This window comes from Galeopterus variegatus, unplaced genomic scaffold, assembly GCF_000696425.1.
Source record: "Galeopterus variegatus unplaced genomic scaffold, G_variegatus-3.0.2 Scaffold3562, whole genome shotgun sequence".
NCBI lineage: Eukaryota > Metazoa > Chordata > Mammalia > Dermoptera > Cynocephalidae > Galeopterus > Galeopterus variegatus.
This window is the reverse complement of record NW_007729673.1, coordinates 179,120-198,938: the sequence shown is the minus strand read 5'-3', so window position 1 is coordinate 198,938 and position 19,819 is coordinate 179,120.

The window sequence follows — 19,819 nt, the reverse complement described above, 5'->3', positions numbered from 1 at the left end:
AAAAGGGGCTTGTTTGCATCACTTAGGCCTTTTCTTGACCCAAATTAGCTTTATAAAAATAGATTCAAATGTTTATTTCTAAAGTTCCATTTAAGGATTTAGACAATGACTATCAATGTAAATAAAGCTAATGAGATAAAAGGGGCTTGTTTACATCACTTAGGCCTTTTCTTGACCCAAATTAGCTTTATAAAAATAGATTCAAATGTTTATTTCTAAAGTTCCATGGTTTTTAAAAGATGTTCTAGAAGAGTAAAGTTCCTTGGAGGTACTTTAGAAACTGTCATAGGAGCCAGGATAAGGTTAAGGAGGTATAATTCCATGCTCTAGGTCCTGCTGTCTACTTTCAACCAGAACACTGCTGCTTTTATCTATTTCATATTTGGGATTTCCATATTAAGATTTACTTTTTCTTAGGGTCCCCTTGGAAGGATTCTAAGAGTGTCCTGGGAGTAAGAGTGAAGTAGAAACAGACCTGTCTTTATAGAGCATACAGTTCAGATTCAAATCAGATCAATGCCTGAAATTGGATTTCAGTGGTGCCAGGTTACAAATTTTCCGGGGGCCCGAGAGGAGCAAAACTCTCTGGAGAATGACAAAATTATCCTAGGCCTCGAATACTGTTTATAAGAAATCTTTCAAATACAAAATCTACCAGATAATAAGAATTAATCAGACACATGGGGAGACAAGATAACAGATGAGAACCAACAGAAACAACAGGTACAGAAGTAGATGTACAAGGGCTTCAGATGCTATCATTATCAGCTACAACTTTAGAATAATTCTGCTTGCTACTTTCAAGGAGATAAAAGAAAATGAGAATTTCAGCAGAGACTGGAAATTATTTCTTAAAAAGTAGCAAATTTGAAAAAAAGAGACATATAAATCCTGGAACATTGAGGAAAACCAGAAGTACTGTACTCCAGCCCCCAACCTAAAAAAAGTAAATCTCCTTGATGATATCAGAGACCTAACAAGTGAAGAATTATTAAGCTAAAAAATGCACATATGCATATTTGATTTACAAGTGGAGGAAAGCAATATGCCTTTGAATAAGTGGTTTTGAAGCAATAGAATATCTATATAAAAATGTGAAACTTGAGCCCTACCTCACGCTATATAGATAAACATTAATTTCATATATATTCATGACTGTTAAGTAAAGAAAGAGTTCTTAACCAGGTTACCTAAAAGCATTAACCATAAAGAAAAAGAATGCCAGTGGAAAATAACACTAAACATTAATTTCATATATATTCATGACTGTTAAGTAAAGAAAGAGTTCTTAACCAGGTTAGTAAAAGCATTAACCATAAAGAAAAAGAATGCCAGTGGAAAATAACACGTAGAGGAGGAAAAATTGAAGACAAAAAGGAAAGTTGATGGTGTAAGTTCCCTGAAGAGGCAGGAATAGAATAGGATAGAGAACATAGGTTAAAACACAAAGAGGAACATGTATTTCCCTGGAACCCAAAGGAAGAAGGCAAAGATACATACAGATGCAGGTAAGATTGCAAATGGGGTTTCATGAAGATGAGGACTTCTTGCCTATAGCCTTCTACTTTTCTCTGGCAAAGTAGAAGGTGAGAAAGGTCATTTGTTGAGGTTGTCTGTAAAGTTGCAATAATCAGATATTTCTGGCCTAAAATGCTACCATTATTACTTCATGCCTTTGGAATAAGCTTCAATTAATCTTTTTCTAGGTTTCTTTTATTTTTTATTCTATTTTATTTATTTTATATTTTATTTTATTTTATTTTGTCAATATACAATGTGGTTGATTATTGTGGCCATTTACCGAAACCTCCCTCCCACCTCCTTCTCCCCCCTCCCTGCCAACAATGTCCTTTCTGTTCACTTGTCGTATCAACTTCTAGGAATTGTAATTGTTATGTCTAGGTTTCTATTAAAAAGCAAATACCCACATCAAAAGAATAACCAGTAAATTCCTGTCATGTTAGTGTAATCTAATCTATCAGATCACTCTCCTACGTGGTCTGTACAGGACAGGAAGACTGAGAATTTGTGGGAGTAGGAGCACTGGCTGAAATGGGGAGCAGAGCACAAAAACGTGAGGAATAACAGCTATAATACCTTGGTCTTTTCAGCTATATTCAAATGCTTTTAAAGAAAAGGTGTCATATATTCTCACATGGCCCATATCACAATTCTTGTCTTCTTAAATATAAAACATATCTACATGTGCGCAGCTAGAGACTTCAGAGATTTTATCACATATAAACCCTACAGTCCCACAATACTTGATAAAAGGCCTATTCCTTTAAACCAAAGATATCAAAAAATCCTTTTTTAATGCCCTACATTTGTTTCATAATTTAGAGGAACTATACACATTAGAACAAACCCCAAGGACAACGCTTTTCATCATATTTTCTGCCCCAGTGTCACATTTGTCAAGTTTGTCATGTTCCAATGGTGCAAAGGAATTCACCCCTGCCAAACTCAGATTCGAGGAGTGGAGAGATAGACTCCACTTGTTGATGGGAGTAGCAGCAAAGCCACACTGCAAAAAGGAGTGCATACAGGCCGGCCCGGTGGCGCACTGCTACAGTGCGCCGCTTGGGAGCGCGGCTGCACTCCCGCCGAGGGTTCGGATCCCACATACAGACCGGTTCCCGCTCACTGGCTGAGTGAGGTGTGGGAGCAACACTGAGGGTTGTGATCCCATTGCTGGTCCCGGTCCGGTACAGGCGCAACACTGAGGGTTGCAATCCGTTGCCGACACAAAAAAAGACAAAAAGGAAAAAAAAAAAATTTTTTTCATACAGGGATGGGAAGAATGCTTTGCCATTTGTGCAAATTAATACACATTTAACCTAACGTGTATTAAATTAATATTCCACTCCAGTGACCTTCATCTATATTCCACTTAAGTCACATCTTACAGACATAAAGAAAGGTGTGAAAAGATACATAGCAAAGTGATAATATTGTCCACTTCAGGGAGAGGATTAGCAAAAGAGACAATATTTTATTCATTTGTATTTGTTTGACTTATACCAAACATGTATTATCATCATAAGTTTTTTTTAAGTAGAAAAGTTTAGTAAATATAAAAGCTGTGAAGATAATATTTCTATCACCAAAAGTTTATTTTATGGACACCTTAATTCATTAGCACTCCAAAGAATAAGAAAACAGAAAACAGCCAAAGAGAGCAATTTTGTCAATATCACATCTCTATTGGAGAAAGAAACCAGATCAAGAAATGACTTCACTGAATGATCCACAAAATTGCTTTACAGTTTCACAGTTCACAGATTGTTTTACACCGGATGCATCTAGGCTTCTAATGCTGGGTTTCACTTTCAAATGTCAAAGCAACCCTTCAGGAAACACACATGGCTCAGCTAGTTGCCTTTGCTTATTAAAAAGAGACTGACTTTTCAGTTAGCACTGATGGATGAAAGGACATTCTCTGATCTTTTCAGCAAGAGCCAGTCATATAAATCCTCCTATGGGCTCTAACTTAGTAATATGAAATGTACAGTACTAGTCACAAGTTTTTATGACTCAGGATTTGCAAAGAATTTGATCAGGTGTCCTTTCCTAGTTTTGGTGTTATTGAGCCTGGGGGAACTAATATCATAATGATCTATAAAAACGTCTCAGGTCTCTCCCTCACCGCTCCTCCCCCCTCCACCGCCCCCTCTCTCCCCCCGTTCTCCCCCTTCTCTCTCACGGTAATATCTTTGCACCTCTGTCTCTAACAAAAAGAATCATCTGACAGTGTTAATGACACACCCAGATGTGTTCTGCAACTTTTATAGGCCCTATTGATACTGTCTTTTTCCACTAGAGTATTTTATTATGACTTACTTTGCTACCGTCCTTCAGTGAACAACCCACAGACTGCAGTACCAAAATATTTTGTATTGAAACATGTAAGGGGTCACCCTTTACTTTGTTCATTCAGGCCTAATAGGACTTTCTGCAGAAAATCATTTTGAAGTGCTTCCCTCATCTCTCCATGCGGTTGTTCATATCTAAAGCCTTCTGTGCTCCACAGCCAAGTAATCACATACCAATACTGTATATGCTGCCCTAAAACACAGGGACATCCAAAGGCATGCTATACCAGATAAGAGAATGAAGACTCCATCTACCAATCAATCATCAATCCCAAGGTCTTTATTTCTAGATCTCACTAAGTCGTTTTGGAAATTGTGCACATAAAAGTCACCTGATCTTATATCAACATCTGGGAAAATGAGCAATTTCCCTGTATAGATTTTAGGACTAAAATTTCTCCATCCAAGTGAATTGCTCAAAAACAAATTGGCTAAAATCACAAACTGGCTGGAAATAAAATCTTTCTGGTCACTGTTTTTATAAAAATGTATAATTTCTGCATATCGTGAAACTGTTAACTTTTGTTATGATTCATTTTAAACCTTTTCTTTAGAAATTATTTAGCTTGAATCATTTTTCTTGCATTTCTTTGCCAATGTTAATTTATATTTTCGTATTTTTATTTTTTTCAAATCTTATAAAATTATTTTAAATTCATTGGTAATATTTTTAGAAATTATAGAATTATTTCCCTGTCTAAATTACCCAAAATATTGGTAAAATTTAAAGTGTCTAATTACTATTCATATTTTAGCACCATAGAGTAAACATTTTTAAAATATTTTTAAGCTATTTTTACTATAATTTATTTATTTATTTTTTATTGGTTATGCATATTCATGGGGTACAAAGCTGACCATCACCACCTGTGCCCAAGATGTGATGGTCAGATCAAAATTATAAGCTTGCCCATTACTGCAAATTGCAATTATTCCCCATGTCCCCCACCCACCCTCTCCTATTTCTTCCACTTTCTACAATATTTAACTATGTTTTTATGTTTTCTTGTAACTGAAGGAATTTTGGCAAACCATTCTTTATTAAAAAACAGTAAAACCTCCCCCCCAAGCCCCACAAATAAACGCCTGATTTTCTTTTCTTTTTTTCTTCTTGACAAATACTCGTGAAAGCATCATGGCTTAGAACTTTTTTGAGCACTGGAATAAGAAATAAAGAGATTAGGAATACTCTCTAGATTTTTTTTTTTACTAATTTAGTTTTCCAATAATTATAGGCTTATTGTACCATTTACCCTGATTTCAACAATTGTTTTCACTAATTTATTTTTAGAAAATCATCTATCTTCAATTTGCCTATACTCATATCACCACTTTAAATTCAAAACATACAAGTCCCATTCCAAACCTCAAACTGTTTGGAAACTATTTCTCACATTATTTCTGTAGTCTAGGTATTTACTGCATGAAAAGGGCTTCATTGTCATCTGGCCATGAAGGAGATATTAGTGATAATCTCAGCAGAAAGTCTAGTTTTAATCATGACTGAAACATGAATGTCTTTGTTTCCCTGGAGTACTGGGGGGGTCCTTCTGAATGTCAGTCAGTTTCATTCTCTTTGTTCTCTAGACTTTTAAAAGATGTTTTCATGGAGGTCTGCTGAAGATATCTTTCCCCCCTGTCCATCTCCCCTCTGGGATTCTGCATTGTAGCACAAAGAAGATCTAATTAGGAGATGGATGCATAAAACAGAAGATGGAAGGCAAGGACCCAAAGGCCAGCCTTGCTTTATTTGGTACAAGGGAAAGGCTAAGCTATAAGAGTTTTACACTTGTGTTGGCAAAGCTCATGGTATCTCGGACAGAAGCCTACTCCTGCTCTGGACCCATCTCCATGGTTCCAGAAAGCTCATTGTCCTCTAGATAATCAGGCAACTATTCTGGGCTGCCTTTATCACCAGCACTGCTACAGTAATTCTGAAAACGACAGTTACTGGTATCTCTGTGCTTTGGGAATACCCTTGTTCCCAGAATCATAGTGCATGTTAGCAGTGGTGGCTTCCTCCTCAGTCTACTATCAAGAAACCAGAGAGATTATCAGCCTTAGGAAGGAAAGCAGCCTTGCTGTATAGAATTTTCCCAGTAGACTCACAATGAGACTTCTGAGATTGCTCAGGCCTGGAATGTCAAAAAAACTAGGAAAGGGAGGATGACACAAGTGAGAGAGCTAGCCTGGCAGTTAGTAGACTGCCAGTTCCCATCCCGGAGGACATTATTCCTCTTTCCTTGGACAAGTTCTCAATCTATGCTTTTATTGCATTTCTTCCCTGGTTTTGTAGAACCTGCTTCCATTGTTTATGATTCCATTTCTTCTTAGTGTGGAATCCTCCAAAAGCAGACCTTGAGACAAGGATTCATGCACCAGTAGTTTATCTGGAAGGTCAACAGGGAAGTGAAGAAGTGAGGTAGGGAAGAAAAGTCAGTCAATGAAGGGTGAGCTACCATGGAGAGCACTGAAGATCAATCCTGTGGAGAAACCCTGGGAAATGGACTGGGAGCTGTGCGTCATAAGAATCTTACTGTGAGTCAGTGGAGCAGCTGAGGAATTTATACAGCAGATTCTTTCAGACATTGCTTGAGGGCTGCTGGCAGGAGGGGTTGTCTATGGACATTCTGGTACTTCTGGCCTGACCCAAGCCTGGACACAGCATCTTTCCACAGCCTCAGAGGAAACCTTCAGGCCAGGAGATGCAGATCCCAGACAGAAGCACATTGCAGGTAGGGGTGGGATGCGCCAGTGTCTGTCTTTCTCCACCTTTCTATTTGAAAGAGGAAGAAAGAGAGGAAGAGGAGGAAGGGGAAGAATAAAAAGTTGACAAGAAAAAAAGGAAAAATAAAGTGATGGTGAGAGAGGGAGAAGAAAAATTGTTTTCAGTATTTATTTAGACCCTACTATGTGCAAAACATCCTATCAACTTCTCACAGCTGTTTTACAAGATAGGCACTTTATTATGCCCATTTCACAGATGAAGATAAAAGTAAACCTCCCCAAATTACACAACTGGCAGATTAAGGAGTTTGGACTCAAATCCAGGTCTTCCTTTCCTGGTGAAAATCTTTCAATGGTTTATTCTTACTTAGACATAAGGCTCTCCATGATCTGATTGTATAATTTGGTGGAATATGAAAATCCCTGGCCTTGAAATTAGAAGAACAGAAATCCAGTCCTGGATCTGCCACCCAAAGCCCCATTGGGATTGTGCTCCAGTCATTTCATCTCTGGCCCTCATTTTCTTTGTCAGTAAAGTAAGGAGCTAGACTACATGGTAGTTGAGGCATCTGCCAGTTCTAACAGTTTAGAATTCTGCTTTGCAGTTTTACTTGCAGTTAGTCTTCTACACACAACTACAGTATATTCCAACTAAACTGAAATAACCTTCATTGACCTAATATACCCTGTCCTTTCCCATCTCTATCACTCTCCCCCAAATGCTGTCTCTGCCTATGCTCTTCATGCCTCCATACTCTCCAAATGCTGCTCCCTCTTCCAGAAAGGCTTTCCCTCAAGCTAGAAATAATATCATTTCTCTGAAGTGTCACAATATATTTTTTATACTTCCCTTACAATGCCAAATTCTGTGTCTTGTTCTCTCCTGTATAAAGACTGTGAGGTTACCTTTGTACACAAGCACCTTGTATAGCATAGACTCTAGACCTAGAGTGCCTGGGCTAGAATCCCAACTCCACCACTTTCTAGCTATGCAAGCTTGGGAAAATTATTTCTGTGCCATAGTTTCCTACTCTGTAGTATTCGGATGATAATATTACTTACTTTAGGGGGGTTTGGGGAAATTTAAATGAGTTAATATATAAAAGGTGCTTAGGGCCGGCCCGGTGGCGCACTCGGTAGAGTGTGGTGCTTGGGAGCATGGCAGTGCTCCCGCCGAGGGTTCGGATCCTATATAGAGACCGGTCCGCTCACTGGTTGAGCATGGTGCGGGCGCAACACCAAGGGTTGCGATCCCATTGCCGGTCATGAAAAAAGACAAAAAAAAAGTGCTTAGAGCAGTTCCTGGCACATAATAACCACTATATGTGTGTTTGCTATTATTAAAAATTATCTCTCTCATCATCTTGTAAATTTTCTGAGCACAGAAATTTGTGTCTTTTCTCTTTATATGTTTTTAAGATAGTTTCTCACATGTAGTAAGGACCCAATACATATTGGATGAATGTCTGTCTATGTTTTGTGCTAGTGTATTATTATTATGTGTGTACCTGTCATTATTTTCCTTTGTTATGTACCTTATATTTTTTCTTTCTCTTATGTGGAAGTCCTAAGCAGGAACTATTTTATCGTTTGCTTTAGTGTATTATAAGGATATGATTATGTTACAGTCCTTGAAGAGTTTCTCCTTTGTGGGGTTCATCATTTCCTACCAAAACATAGAGCATATATTAGATGCTCAGGTATGTATTTGTTGAATGAATAAGCATAGGAAATATAGACAAATAATATATACTTAATAAACATGGACATTGGTACTACCAAGTATGAAATCCAAAGACTAAAACCACTTCCAATAGTATATTTTACCCTTGATTCTAATCAAAAATGGATTTCTTCGGTGTTCATTAAAAACAGATTAAAAGATACATTATTCTTTTCTGCAAAACTTTCAAATACTCACCTGATAGAATATGTTCCTCAGTGGGTGAAAACGTGGAAGGTCTGAGACACTAGACAGAACGTTGAGTGCATCTTCAAAACAGTCTAGAATATCAATCAATGATGCTTCACATCAACATTAATTATTTTCCTTACAGACAAGATAAACATAACCTTTCTAGGTATTGGTGACACCTTCCCATCATTGGGGGATAGTTTTCAAATTCATTTTTACTGTTTTAGGCCTGTTGGATTGATTAGATCAGTTCTGGCTAAACAGAATGTCTTAGTCAGAATGAAGGGAATGAGATGAGTTTGTATCAGAGTAAACAAGTTTGGCTAATGTCTCATTTTCTTTTAAACTCATGGCTTTTAAGATATTAATAAGGCAATGCATTGTCTGTCATAGATAATTATGGTCATGATATTATTAGTAAACTATCATTTGCTTGAAGATAAAACATCTTACTCATCTCTGAGTACTCTAATCCCTAGCCCAGATGTAGCAAACACTGTTTGTCTACCCAAATCCTTTCTCCCCTGTGTTGCCCATAGTAACTGAACTGTGTTCAGGTGTTTGAACACCAGATGCTTCAGGGCAGGTGGAGCCTCTCTCCAGACCTGAGGAAATGTACAGTCAAGAAGAATCCTCCTAAAATCATAGTCAACTCGGGGTGTGCACAAGTGCTAGGCTGTACCCACTCAGGAACAATCACAGCAAGACATGGGAAAGACTTCAAAAGAAGCTACACATAGATCATTCAACAAAGGGTAGAAGTCATACTAGCTGCAGCTGGGCTTAAACACAACTTATGACCAAATAATGACTGAACAATAAGTTACTCTAGAAAACCAGGCTTAAAAATAAAATCATACACATCCCTGGCAGTCTAGAAAACTATGTGCATGCCCAAGGCTGTACTCTTTCAGGAGTAATTGGAGAAGAAAAATACAAGTTACTAGTTCATAGCTGGACGTGAAGGCAAAAGTGTAAACTCCCTGAACTGTGATAGCAGCCTCCAAACCATACATGCATCCGATGGTAAAGGTAGAAATCTATCTTGGCAAGAAGGCTTAAGAACAATCTTTGACCAATAAATGGCTTATATTGAACTAGAAGCAATCTCTACACAGCCAGGTTAAAAAACAAAAACAAGAAAAAAAATCTGAACAAGGATATTAGAGGTTGCCCACTGTAGGGAAAAATAGACTTCAAAGAGTTAGTTCACTCAAATCACTATAAATTAATAAATAACCAAGCAAACGACAAGAAGATCAACTCTGTGGCAGTAGGGACTGGGGAATCAGTATCAGACTTACTACATTATATTATTAAAAGTGTCCAATTTTGAACCAAAATTATAAAACATGGAAATAAAAAGGAAATTGTGACCCATACACAGGGTGAAAAAGCAGGCAATAAAATCTTCCTTGAAGGGACACATATGTTTGATTAGGCAGACAATAACTTCAAAGCAGCTGTTATAATGTTCAAAAACTAAAGAAAACTTACTTCTAGAGAATTTATTTATTTATTTAGGAAGCTGGCTGGTAAGGGGATCTGAACCCTTGACCTTGGTGTTATAACACTGCATTCTAACCAACATTTCTAAAGAATTAAAGGAAGGTATGATGACAATTTCTCATTAAATAGAGAAAAAAGAGAAATTATAAAAGAGAATGAAATGGAAAATCTAGAGTCAAAAGGTATGATAATTAAAAAATTCAATAATGGGATGAACAATAAATTTGAAACAACAAAAGAAAAACTCAGGGATCTTAAAGATGAATAAACAGAGATTAGATCACCTGAAGAACAGAGAAAAAGGATGAAAACAAATGGAGTCTCAGGCAAATTTTGGACACATTAAACATACTACAATATGCATAATGAAAATACAAGAAGAGGAGAGAAAGGAACAGAAAAAATACTCAAAGAAATAATGACTCAAAGAAATATATTTAAAACTTCTCAAATATGATAAAAAGCATTATTATACACACCCAAGAAGTTTTATCAACTCTAAGTAGAATAAATCCAGATCCACACACTGACACAGAATACTAAAATAATAAAGAGAAAATCTTGAAAGTGGTAAGAGAAAAAAAACAACTCATTATATAGAGGAGAACCCCAATAACAGTTGATATCTCTATTCATAAGAAACAATGGAAGCCAGAAAGGCAGGGGGATGACATATTCAAAGTACTGAAAGTAAAATTCTCAAACAAAAATCTTATATTGAGCAAAACTATCCGTCAAAAATGAAGACATAACCAGTTAAAAAAACAAATATCTGAGGGAATTTGTTGCTAACACACCTGATTTACAAGAAATACTGTAAAGAAGTTCATAGAGTTCACAGGTTGAAATCAAGTGCCACCAGATAGTAACTCAGATCAACACATGTGATTGTCAATTTTAAGCATCCAACTTGCCTGGGCCAAGGGATGCCCAAACAGCTAATATAACAGTATTTTTGGATGTATCTGTGAGGGTTTTTCCAGAAGAGATTAGCATTTGAATTACTAGACTGAACAAAGTAGATCAGTCTTACCAGTGTGGGTGGATATCATGCAATCCATTGAATCAAACAAAAAGGTGGAGGAAAGGCAAATTTTCTCTCTTTTCTTGAGCTGGGACATTCATCTTCTCCTGCCCTCACACATACATCAGTCAGTGCTCCTGTTTCTTGGGCCTTCAGACTCAGACTAGGACTCACACCATTGGCTCCCCTGGTTCTTTAGTCATGGACTGGAACTACACCACCAGCTTCTTGGGTCTCCGGTTTGAAGCAGATTGAGAGACTCCTCAGCCTCCATAATCATGTGGGCCAAACCCTCATAATCTAATCAAAAGGCAGAGTTTATCAGACTGAGCTAGAAAAAACAAAGTTAGAAAATATCCAACTATACATTGTCTATGAGAGATGCAATTAACATTCAAAGATACAAATAGGTCGAAAATAAAAGTATGAAAAAAGATATACCACACAAAACATTAATCAAAAGAGGGCTTCAGTAGTTATACAAACATCAGACAAAATATATTTTAAAACAAAACAAAACATTACTAGAGATCACAGAGATTGCATTGACAAAATGACAAAAGGGTCATTTCATCAGGAATATATGACAATTAAAACCATATATTTTCCTAACAAGTGAGCCCAAATTATATAAAGCCCAAACTGAAGAAATTACTGGTAGAAAGAGCAAATTTAACAATAATATTTAAAGACTTCAATACCCACTATAAATAATGATTAAAACAACTAGGCAGAAGATTAACAAGACAAAAGACTTGAATGAAACTATAAAACAACTAGATCTAACAGACATCTATTCAACACTTTACCCAACAATAGCAGCATACACACTCCTCTCCAATGCACATGGAACATTCTCCAGTGTAGATCATATTATATGCCATAAAACAAGCCTCAATAAATTTAAAAGGTGAGGTTATCCAAACTACTCATATATTCTCAGACCAAAATACAATTAAATTAGAAATTAATAAAGAAAATTTGGAAAATTTGCAGATATATGTAAAAAAATTTTAAACCTTCTGAATAGACAACAAATTAAAGAAAAAAAATAACAGGAGAATTAGAAAATACCTTAGTGAGTTAGAATGAAAATATAGCATATGAAAACTTATGGGATGCAGTTAAAAAAGTGCTGAGAGGAAAATTTATAGCTATAAATACCTATATTAAACAAATAAGAAAGATGTAACCTAAGTTTTCTCTTTAACAAACTAGAAAACGGAGAACAAATTAAGCCTAAAGCGTGCAGAAGGGAAGAAATAATAAAGATTAGGGCAAAAATGATTGACATAAAAAATTGAAAAAGCAATAAAATCAAAAGTTGGTTCATCGAAAAGATCAATAAAATTCACAAACCTTTAGCTGGAGTGACCAAGAAAAACAGAAAGAAGACATAAATTATTAATGCCAGGTATCAAAGAGAGGACATATTGGTTCATCGAAAAGATCAATAAAATTCACAAACCTTTAGCTGGAGTGACCAAGAAAAACAAAAAGAAGACATAAATTATTAATGCCAGGTATCAAAGAGAGGACATATCTGCCAACCTTCAAGAAGTAAAGAGAATTATAAGGGGATACTATGAACAACTATATGAAAACAAATTAGATAACTTAGAGGAAGTGGACAAATTCCTAAAAGACACAATATACCAAAACTGACTCAAGAAGAAATAAAAATCTGAATAGATCTATAAGAGGTAAAGAGATTGAATTAGTAATTTAAAAAATTATTACACGAGAAAAGCTCATGAACATATAGCTTCACCAGTGAATTCTACCAAATGTTTAAGGAAGAATTAATGCCAATTCTTCACAAACTCTTCTAAGAAATATAACTGGAGGGAACACTTCCCAACTTATTCTATGAGGCCTACATTACCCTGATACCAAAGCCAATGAAGGCATCACAAGAAAGAAAACTATAGACAAATATCCTCATAAACATTGATGCAAAAATCCTCAAAAAATACTAGCAAGCCTGATCCAGCAATATGTGAAAGGATTATATTCCATAACCAAGTGGGAATTATCCCAGGAATGCAAGGTTGGTTTTTTGTAGGAAAATCAGTCAATGTAATACACTAGGCAAATCTGTGGAGACTTAGATAAGTGGTTCCCTAGGGCCAGATGGGGAAATGGAAAGTGACTACTGATGGAAATGAGGTTTCTTTTTGTAGTGAAAAAAATGCTCTCAGTCTAGACTGTGGTGATGATTGCACTATTCTCTGAATATATTAAAAACTATTGAATTGTGTTGCTTTAAAGGTTGAGTTTTTTGGTATGTGAATTGTATCTTACAAAGATGTCAAATGAATAGGACAACAAAACATAAATCATTAATTTGATCTTAGGTATTATTTACTGAAAGCTAATGAACATTCAATGTATTTTATACATATTCATAAAATTTAGTTCTTCATATTTTTACCTCCACCCCTGAGGTCTAAAAAACTGAAGTGAGTTTCCAAAGACCTACAACAAATTAGTTGCTGATCAGGCCTTTTGAGTTTGAATTTGATTTAAATAAACTCACCAACTATTCACTTAGTACGTGGTATGTACTAGATACTTTGATAAATACAGTAGTGGATAAACAGATAAATAAGTATTTAAAAACCTGGATTTAGAACACATTTATCAGAGCATCTACTCTTAAGATACCATAATTTATTTTATGACTTAAAGTTCAAGTCACATTTACAGTTAAAATGTTCTTAGAGGAATATGCTAAGCTTTTTGGTTAGCTAAATATTGTCATTTTTTAATTATCTGTGATAAACATCAACTATCTATGGAAACTTTTATATTTTTATGTACTCTTTTCATTTTTAAAAATTATTTGAGTTAACACCATAAATGCTTTATTGACTGGGTTTGGTAAGAAAATGTGAACTGGTGAACTACTCAAAAGTTCTGGGTAATTCTTACTCCAATACAATTTCTACTTTGGAAATCTTTCAGCTTTTACTTGATCCTAGACTTTGATATATACTTGTCCATTAATAGTTATGCCCATTAATAGTCAAGGAAACTAAGTTCAGAATGGTAATTGATTATTCAACATAACTGGTAGGTGATTTAGACCTAGAACTTCTGCTCTTTTAAATATCTTCAATACCAGAATGCTACTCTTATATAGGAATCAGGCTTAGAGAAAGCCAGGTGGAATTATATACCTAAAGTTATTTGCAGGTTACTTGACCTAGGGAAGGAGAGCCATAGGAGAGTTTAGCATGGGATGAAGATACCAATGTCAAACAATTGTAGGAAAGGACAGATGAAGATCTAGTAACATATTCAGTAAGCCACCTGAGCTGGAGTCAGGGGACCAGATTCTTACGTGGGGTCTGTTGCAAAGTCCCTGTATAACTTGAGTGAGTCACTCAAGCTCCCCAGCCCTCCATTTTCTTATCAGTATAATAAGCAGACGGGGAAAGGTATCTCTAAGGTTTTTTTTCCCAGCCATTATCCTATGGCTCTTAGTTAGCAAGTGTCCAAACTAGCTTTTCCATTTTCTTCCATGATTTAAAAAACAGGAGAAACTCTTTCAGCATCTCCATTTTCTTATCATGCTGTGTACTGCCTAGACTATCTTAAACTCGCTGCTCTAAAGCACATTAAGTCACACCATATTACTATTTTTGTTATTGCCTTGTTTTATTTCTAACTAACCCTTATTTTTAAAATAGCATTTTCTTGCATGTTTGAACATTCTCTTTCCTACCTGTAAGAAAGAACTCCTGGTGAATTTTTAAAACTTTCTTCTCCGGCTTTATCTGGAGTTTCATCAGTGACCACTTGAACTTTGACATTTTTCATGGACTCCTTCAAAGGATGTTGACCCTTTGGTCAATTTAAGAATGGCTAATGGGCTGTGTACTGGATGAAAGATCTACTTGTGCTGTCAGAAATAATTATGTGTCAGCTAACAGTTTTTATAGGCATAGGGTCTTAGACTAGCCTGACAAATTCACATTTGATGACTCCCTTGGGACAGTAGTATTTTCTAGGTCAGTAGAAAGGTATCCAGTTCCACTAACCTTGCTTCATTTCTATTTCCTGAAATACAGTAGAAAAACTGGAAAGGTATTTAGCATGGTGAGTACTTTTTGTAAGACAAAGGAGACTGAGAGACTGCCCTGATAACTTTAGAGGCCTGAGAATGCAGGGCCAAGGAGACTGGGCTGGTACAGCCATATAAAGAGAAGATAAGATACTGGGGGAATCTAATCAGGCCACTGAGACAAGGCACCACGCTGAGAGCAGACACTCTGAAAGAAATGCTCCTGACCTGTGATCTGAAGAATTTCTAGCATCTGAACTTGACTTAGCCATATACTCATTAGTTTGATTTAAAGCTCAGAAAGGTTGAGTATCTTTTATTTTTTTTGTCAATGATGCGATATGTATAAGTTCATTACCTAAACAAATTAATGTGATATAAAATGCAAATAGTCAAAATATCACTCAGGCATAAGCATGATACTGTCAGTGAGATAGGCATTGTACTGCTGCAAACAAATTCTTAATTCAGAACCCTGAAACAGATTTTAATAGTCTCAATACCTATACTCACATGTTTTCTTTGGTATTCATTCAAGCATTTATTAGGGATACTTAGGTGTGAGCAGCAAGCTCAGTATCACTGACCCAATGATCTTGGACTTAATCAAATACATATAAAACCATTTCTAAGGTGATCAAAACTGGTTTACATTCTTGAGGGGGGATTTGACCACATGAAAATTAATGGGAAGGGGACTGAGTAGGATCTTTCTGCCTAGCTAGAAGGGGCTTTAAAACAGGTACAATTCTGAAATGGGTGGGTGGCGTATTTTGGATTTTCAGCTTCTTGAGGATTCTTTGCACCCTTTCCTACTGCTTAGCAGGGCTTATTTAGCTATTTGAGTATTTCTTCTCTCTCTTCCTCACTCAAAGCGTATTCCCCATTGATAAAATAATATACAGTTCATTGACATTTTTGAAGTTAGTGTTCCTCCTCCAGTGGTATTTGTATCTCTAAAAGCTTCACTTCTAATTGTGAACAAAAGATTCTCTCACAACCCCACCCATAATCTCTAAAAAATTCCAAGCGGCACTCAAGAGGTGATCTGTGTTGGCAGGGATGGGGAAGAGAGGATTTCAGTGCAGCCTTACCTATGCCTTAAGTGTCCCACATGTGCCTCTGGAGCTGGAGGAGATGAGATGACCAGGGATGGCATGCTCCCACAGGGCCACATTGCCAGTAATAAAATTGGCTTGGGTTGTGCACGCCATTTCATAAAGACACTAAAGATGACCTTTTGAAAGTCTGTGTGGGAGGAGAAGGAATAGATTCTATGTTAGAAAGGCAGAAAATGTTCTGATGTTCTAGTTCAAATTAGTTTAAGGCTTAGGGTGGAACCCCCTTCCCTTTCAAAAATTGCCTTGAGGCTTTCAGGAACCACAGACAGTCTGAGTCTCCACCACCGGTTCATTCAGGGCACTTCAAGGAATGGCAGCAGCGCTTTCAGGTAGATATGCTCCCCGGCACCTGCAGGCTTTCTGCAAAGCCAAGAGTGAACTAACAGTTTTGTGAGTTCAAGCCCACGCCCCTGCCACCCTGCCACCGGTTCATTCAGGGCACTTCAAGGAATGGCAGCAGCGCTTTCAGGTAGATATGCTCCCTGGCACCTGCAGGCTTTCTGCAAAGCCAAGAGTGAACTAACAGTTTTGTGAGTTCAAGCCCACGCCCCTGCCACCCTAGCTTTATTTATCTCCTCTGTGCTGCGCTGGAATCTCTTTTTCTCTGTACTTTTTACTCTGATTTTCTTAGATTTACAGTAGACATACTCACTAAAGCCAACCCACTCTCTATCGGCATAAAATTGGTCAGTGGTGAGACAACATAACAGAACTGAAACTCGAAACTGTGGACAGACTCACTTTTCTGGAGTTGAGTCTGCCTATTCGGAGTGACAGTGTGTTGTCAGTACTCTGGAACAGGCAAAATCTGTTTCCTTCCTGGTATTTTCTCCCTTAGTCCCTGGGGGAGGGAAGAGCAACTTGAAAAGATGTATAGACCACATGCATTCTGGTGAAAAAGGGTCAAGGAGCTAAAGCAGAAAGCTGATGCTCACCAAGTCACTCCTAACGCTGGCATTTCACATGCACTGGCTCTGGTGGTGAGATATTCCTGCTGAGAGTGGGAGGAGGGGAAGCTCAAAGCACTTTTGTTCGTGGGACAGTAAAAACATCTTCCACAGAGGGTGGCCTATTCACGCCACCCACTTCTCTCCCACGACTCTATCCCGTCTTCAGTGATTCACTTTGCACATCCAGACATCTGGCCGTGGTGTGCTCACTGGGTCTTAGATCCTCACGTGGCTTGGCTTCCCCAAGTCACTGTGGCCTCAGCCCAGTGCCACCCTGCAGTAGAGGTTTCCTCCACCACTCAGCTGAAGTTGCATTCCATCCCCCGTTTGTGTCACTCTCTCTCTCTCTCTTTACCCTGTTTTATTATCTTCATAGTGCTCATCTTGCTGTAAAATAATCTTATTTGTTTGTGTGGGTATGTTTTGTGTCTCACTTTCCTTGCCAAAGTGAAAGGTCAAGGAAAGGCAGGAACTGCATCTTTCTGATCCACTGCTACATCCCCAGTGCCTGGGAAAGTGCATGATACACTGGGGGCTCCAAAAAGTCGTGGAATGCTGAAGGAGTAAGTGAAAGTTATTGTAGGCAGAAAGATATAAATGAGGTTTAGAACCAAGAAGTCTACGATCTCTTGGTTAGCTTCGTTATGTATCCTGCCCCCAGGTTTGTAAAAACAGAGTGGGTAGAGGTACATGTATAAAATCATACTTCTCAGGTCAGGGTATGAAGTCAGGGTGACCATGCAAAGTAACAGACTTCACCATATCACATATTTAAGTACATTTCTCTGACATCTAGCTTATTCTCACAGGTAAGCACACAGACCCTGAAGTTCACTGCTGAGTTCATGGCTTAGTGGAGGGACCTTGTACAAATTAGCCTCTCTGTGCTTCAGATTTTTTGCCTGTAAAATGAAAATAGTCATATTAACTCTCTAATTAGGATGTTGTAAGAATTAGTTAATATAAGTAACATGCTTAATTATAACAATGTCTAGGATGTCATATCACCATGTGGGTATTTTCTACTGTTACTATTATAAATCTTATTTTTATATATCACCTCTAAGTCATGGGAATTTGAATCTTTTGGTGACACAAATTCTAACAGTCTGGTGAAGGCTGTGTGCCATTTCTCATAATAATGTTTTATAAAATATAACATAAACTACATAAGATTACAAAGAAAACAAATTATATTGATATACACTTACCAAAATATTTTTAATCTATGATATAGTCATATGTCTTCTTTATTAACACATTAAATAACAAGGTATACTGGCAGTACTCATAACTATCATAACTTTAAAGCAGTGACAAGCAAAAACAATATTTCAAGATATTGGCAACAATGAAAGTAACCGTGATCTCTATTAGCAGCAAAATCACAGCTATCACCATACTGTGGTGGTTTGTTGTTATAAATAATTAACGGAAAAGCTAAATTTCAGTTAGAGGTTAGAGAAAGTAGAGATGCAATTTTCTTACTGCAGTTCACAGACACTCTGATCATCTCCACAGTTCATAGAATCCAAGTTAAGAACTCCTATTACAGATACTATTTTCAGCTCCTTTAGCAGCCACTCCAGGGTAGTTTGACAAAATATATGCAATCTATCTGATGTATTTTTAGAAATGAAATTGATTTGACTCCTTGAGATAAATCCAACAGAAATGTCCATACCTACACACACAAATATTTATTACCATACTGTCTGAAGTGGTGAAAGACTAGAAAAAACCCAAATATCCATCAACAGGAATTCATTAAAATAATTTTATTAATCTGTACACTATGAAATACAAGTTGGGTTTTGTTCATTTATTAAGAAAAAAAATATGGCTGAAAGTCATCTCTATGTATTGACATAAAAGACACAAAGTTACAAAACATGTACAGTATTATCCCATTTTTGTAAAAACACAATTAATTGTATAGATATACTGGTTAACAGTGGTTATGGGGGTGGTTGATTATGGGAAACTTTCCCTTTCTACACATTTTGGTAAATATTTTTTCCCAGTAAGCCTGTACCATCTATTATCAAAAATATGATGATTATTTTTGAAAAAATAAACCCAGCTCTCCTGGGTTTCCTGGCATCCAGAAGCCTACATTTTAATGAATGTGTAGAAGACCAAACATTTGCATGTTTGCAGGCAGTCTCAGAAAGATAACCTTTGGGCCATTTCCCAGAATTCCTTCATGAGAATGATGCTGTGGTTCCCAAGCCACAGCTGGTTGGTTTTGCTTTACTCAGACATGAACTAGCATTTAATTTCAAAATCTTTTAAATTTTTTTGATCTACTGAGTCTAAGTCTGCAAATATTTCCTGTTCCTGGGTTCCTCTTTCTACCCCCTTTTCAGTATCACTGTTCCTTGACGTGAACCAACTGCTTAAATAATGTCCAGTTGCCTATTTTACATTCTTTCTTCTTCCTGCAGCAAAGTATTTCTTTGCATTTACTGCTCTCACCAAGCTTAGGCCATCCCTGTAGTTGGGCCTCATTCAGGCTCAAATGCCCTCAGTCACCCCCATAAGGCTGCATTGCATTTGAAGATCAGAGAAGAGAACACTCTTCAGTTTAGGGAGGGTTATAGTAGGATGCCCAGTGTTTGGCCTACAA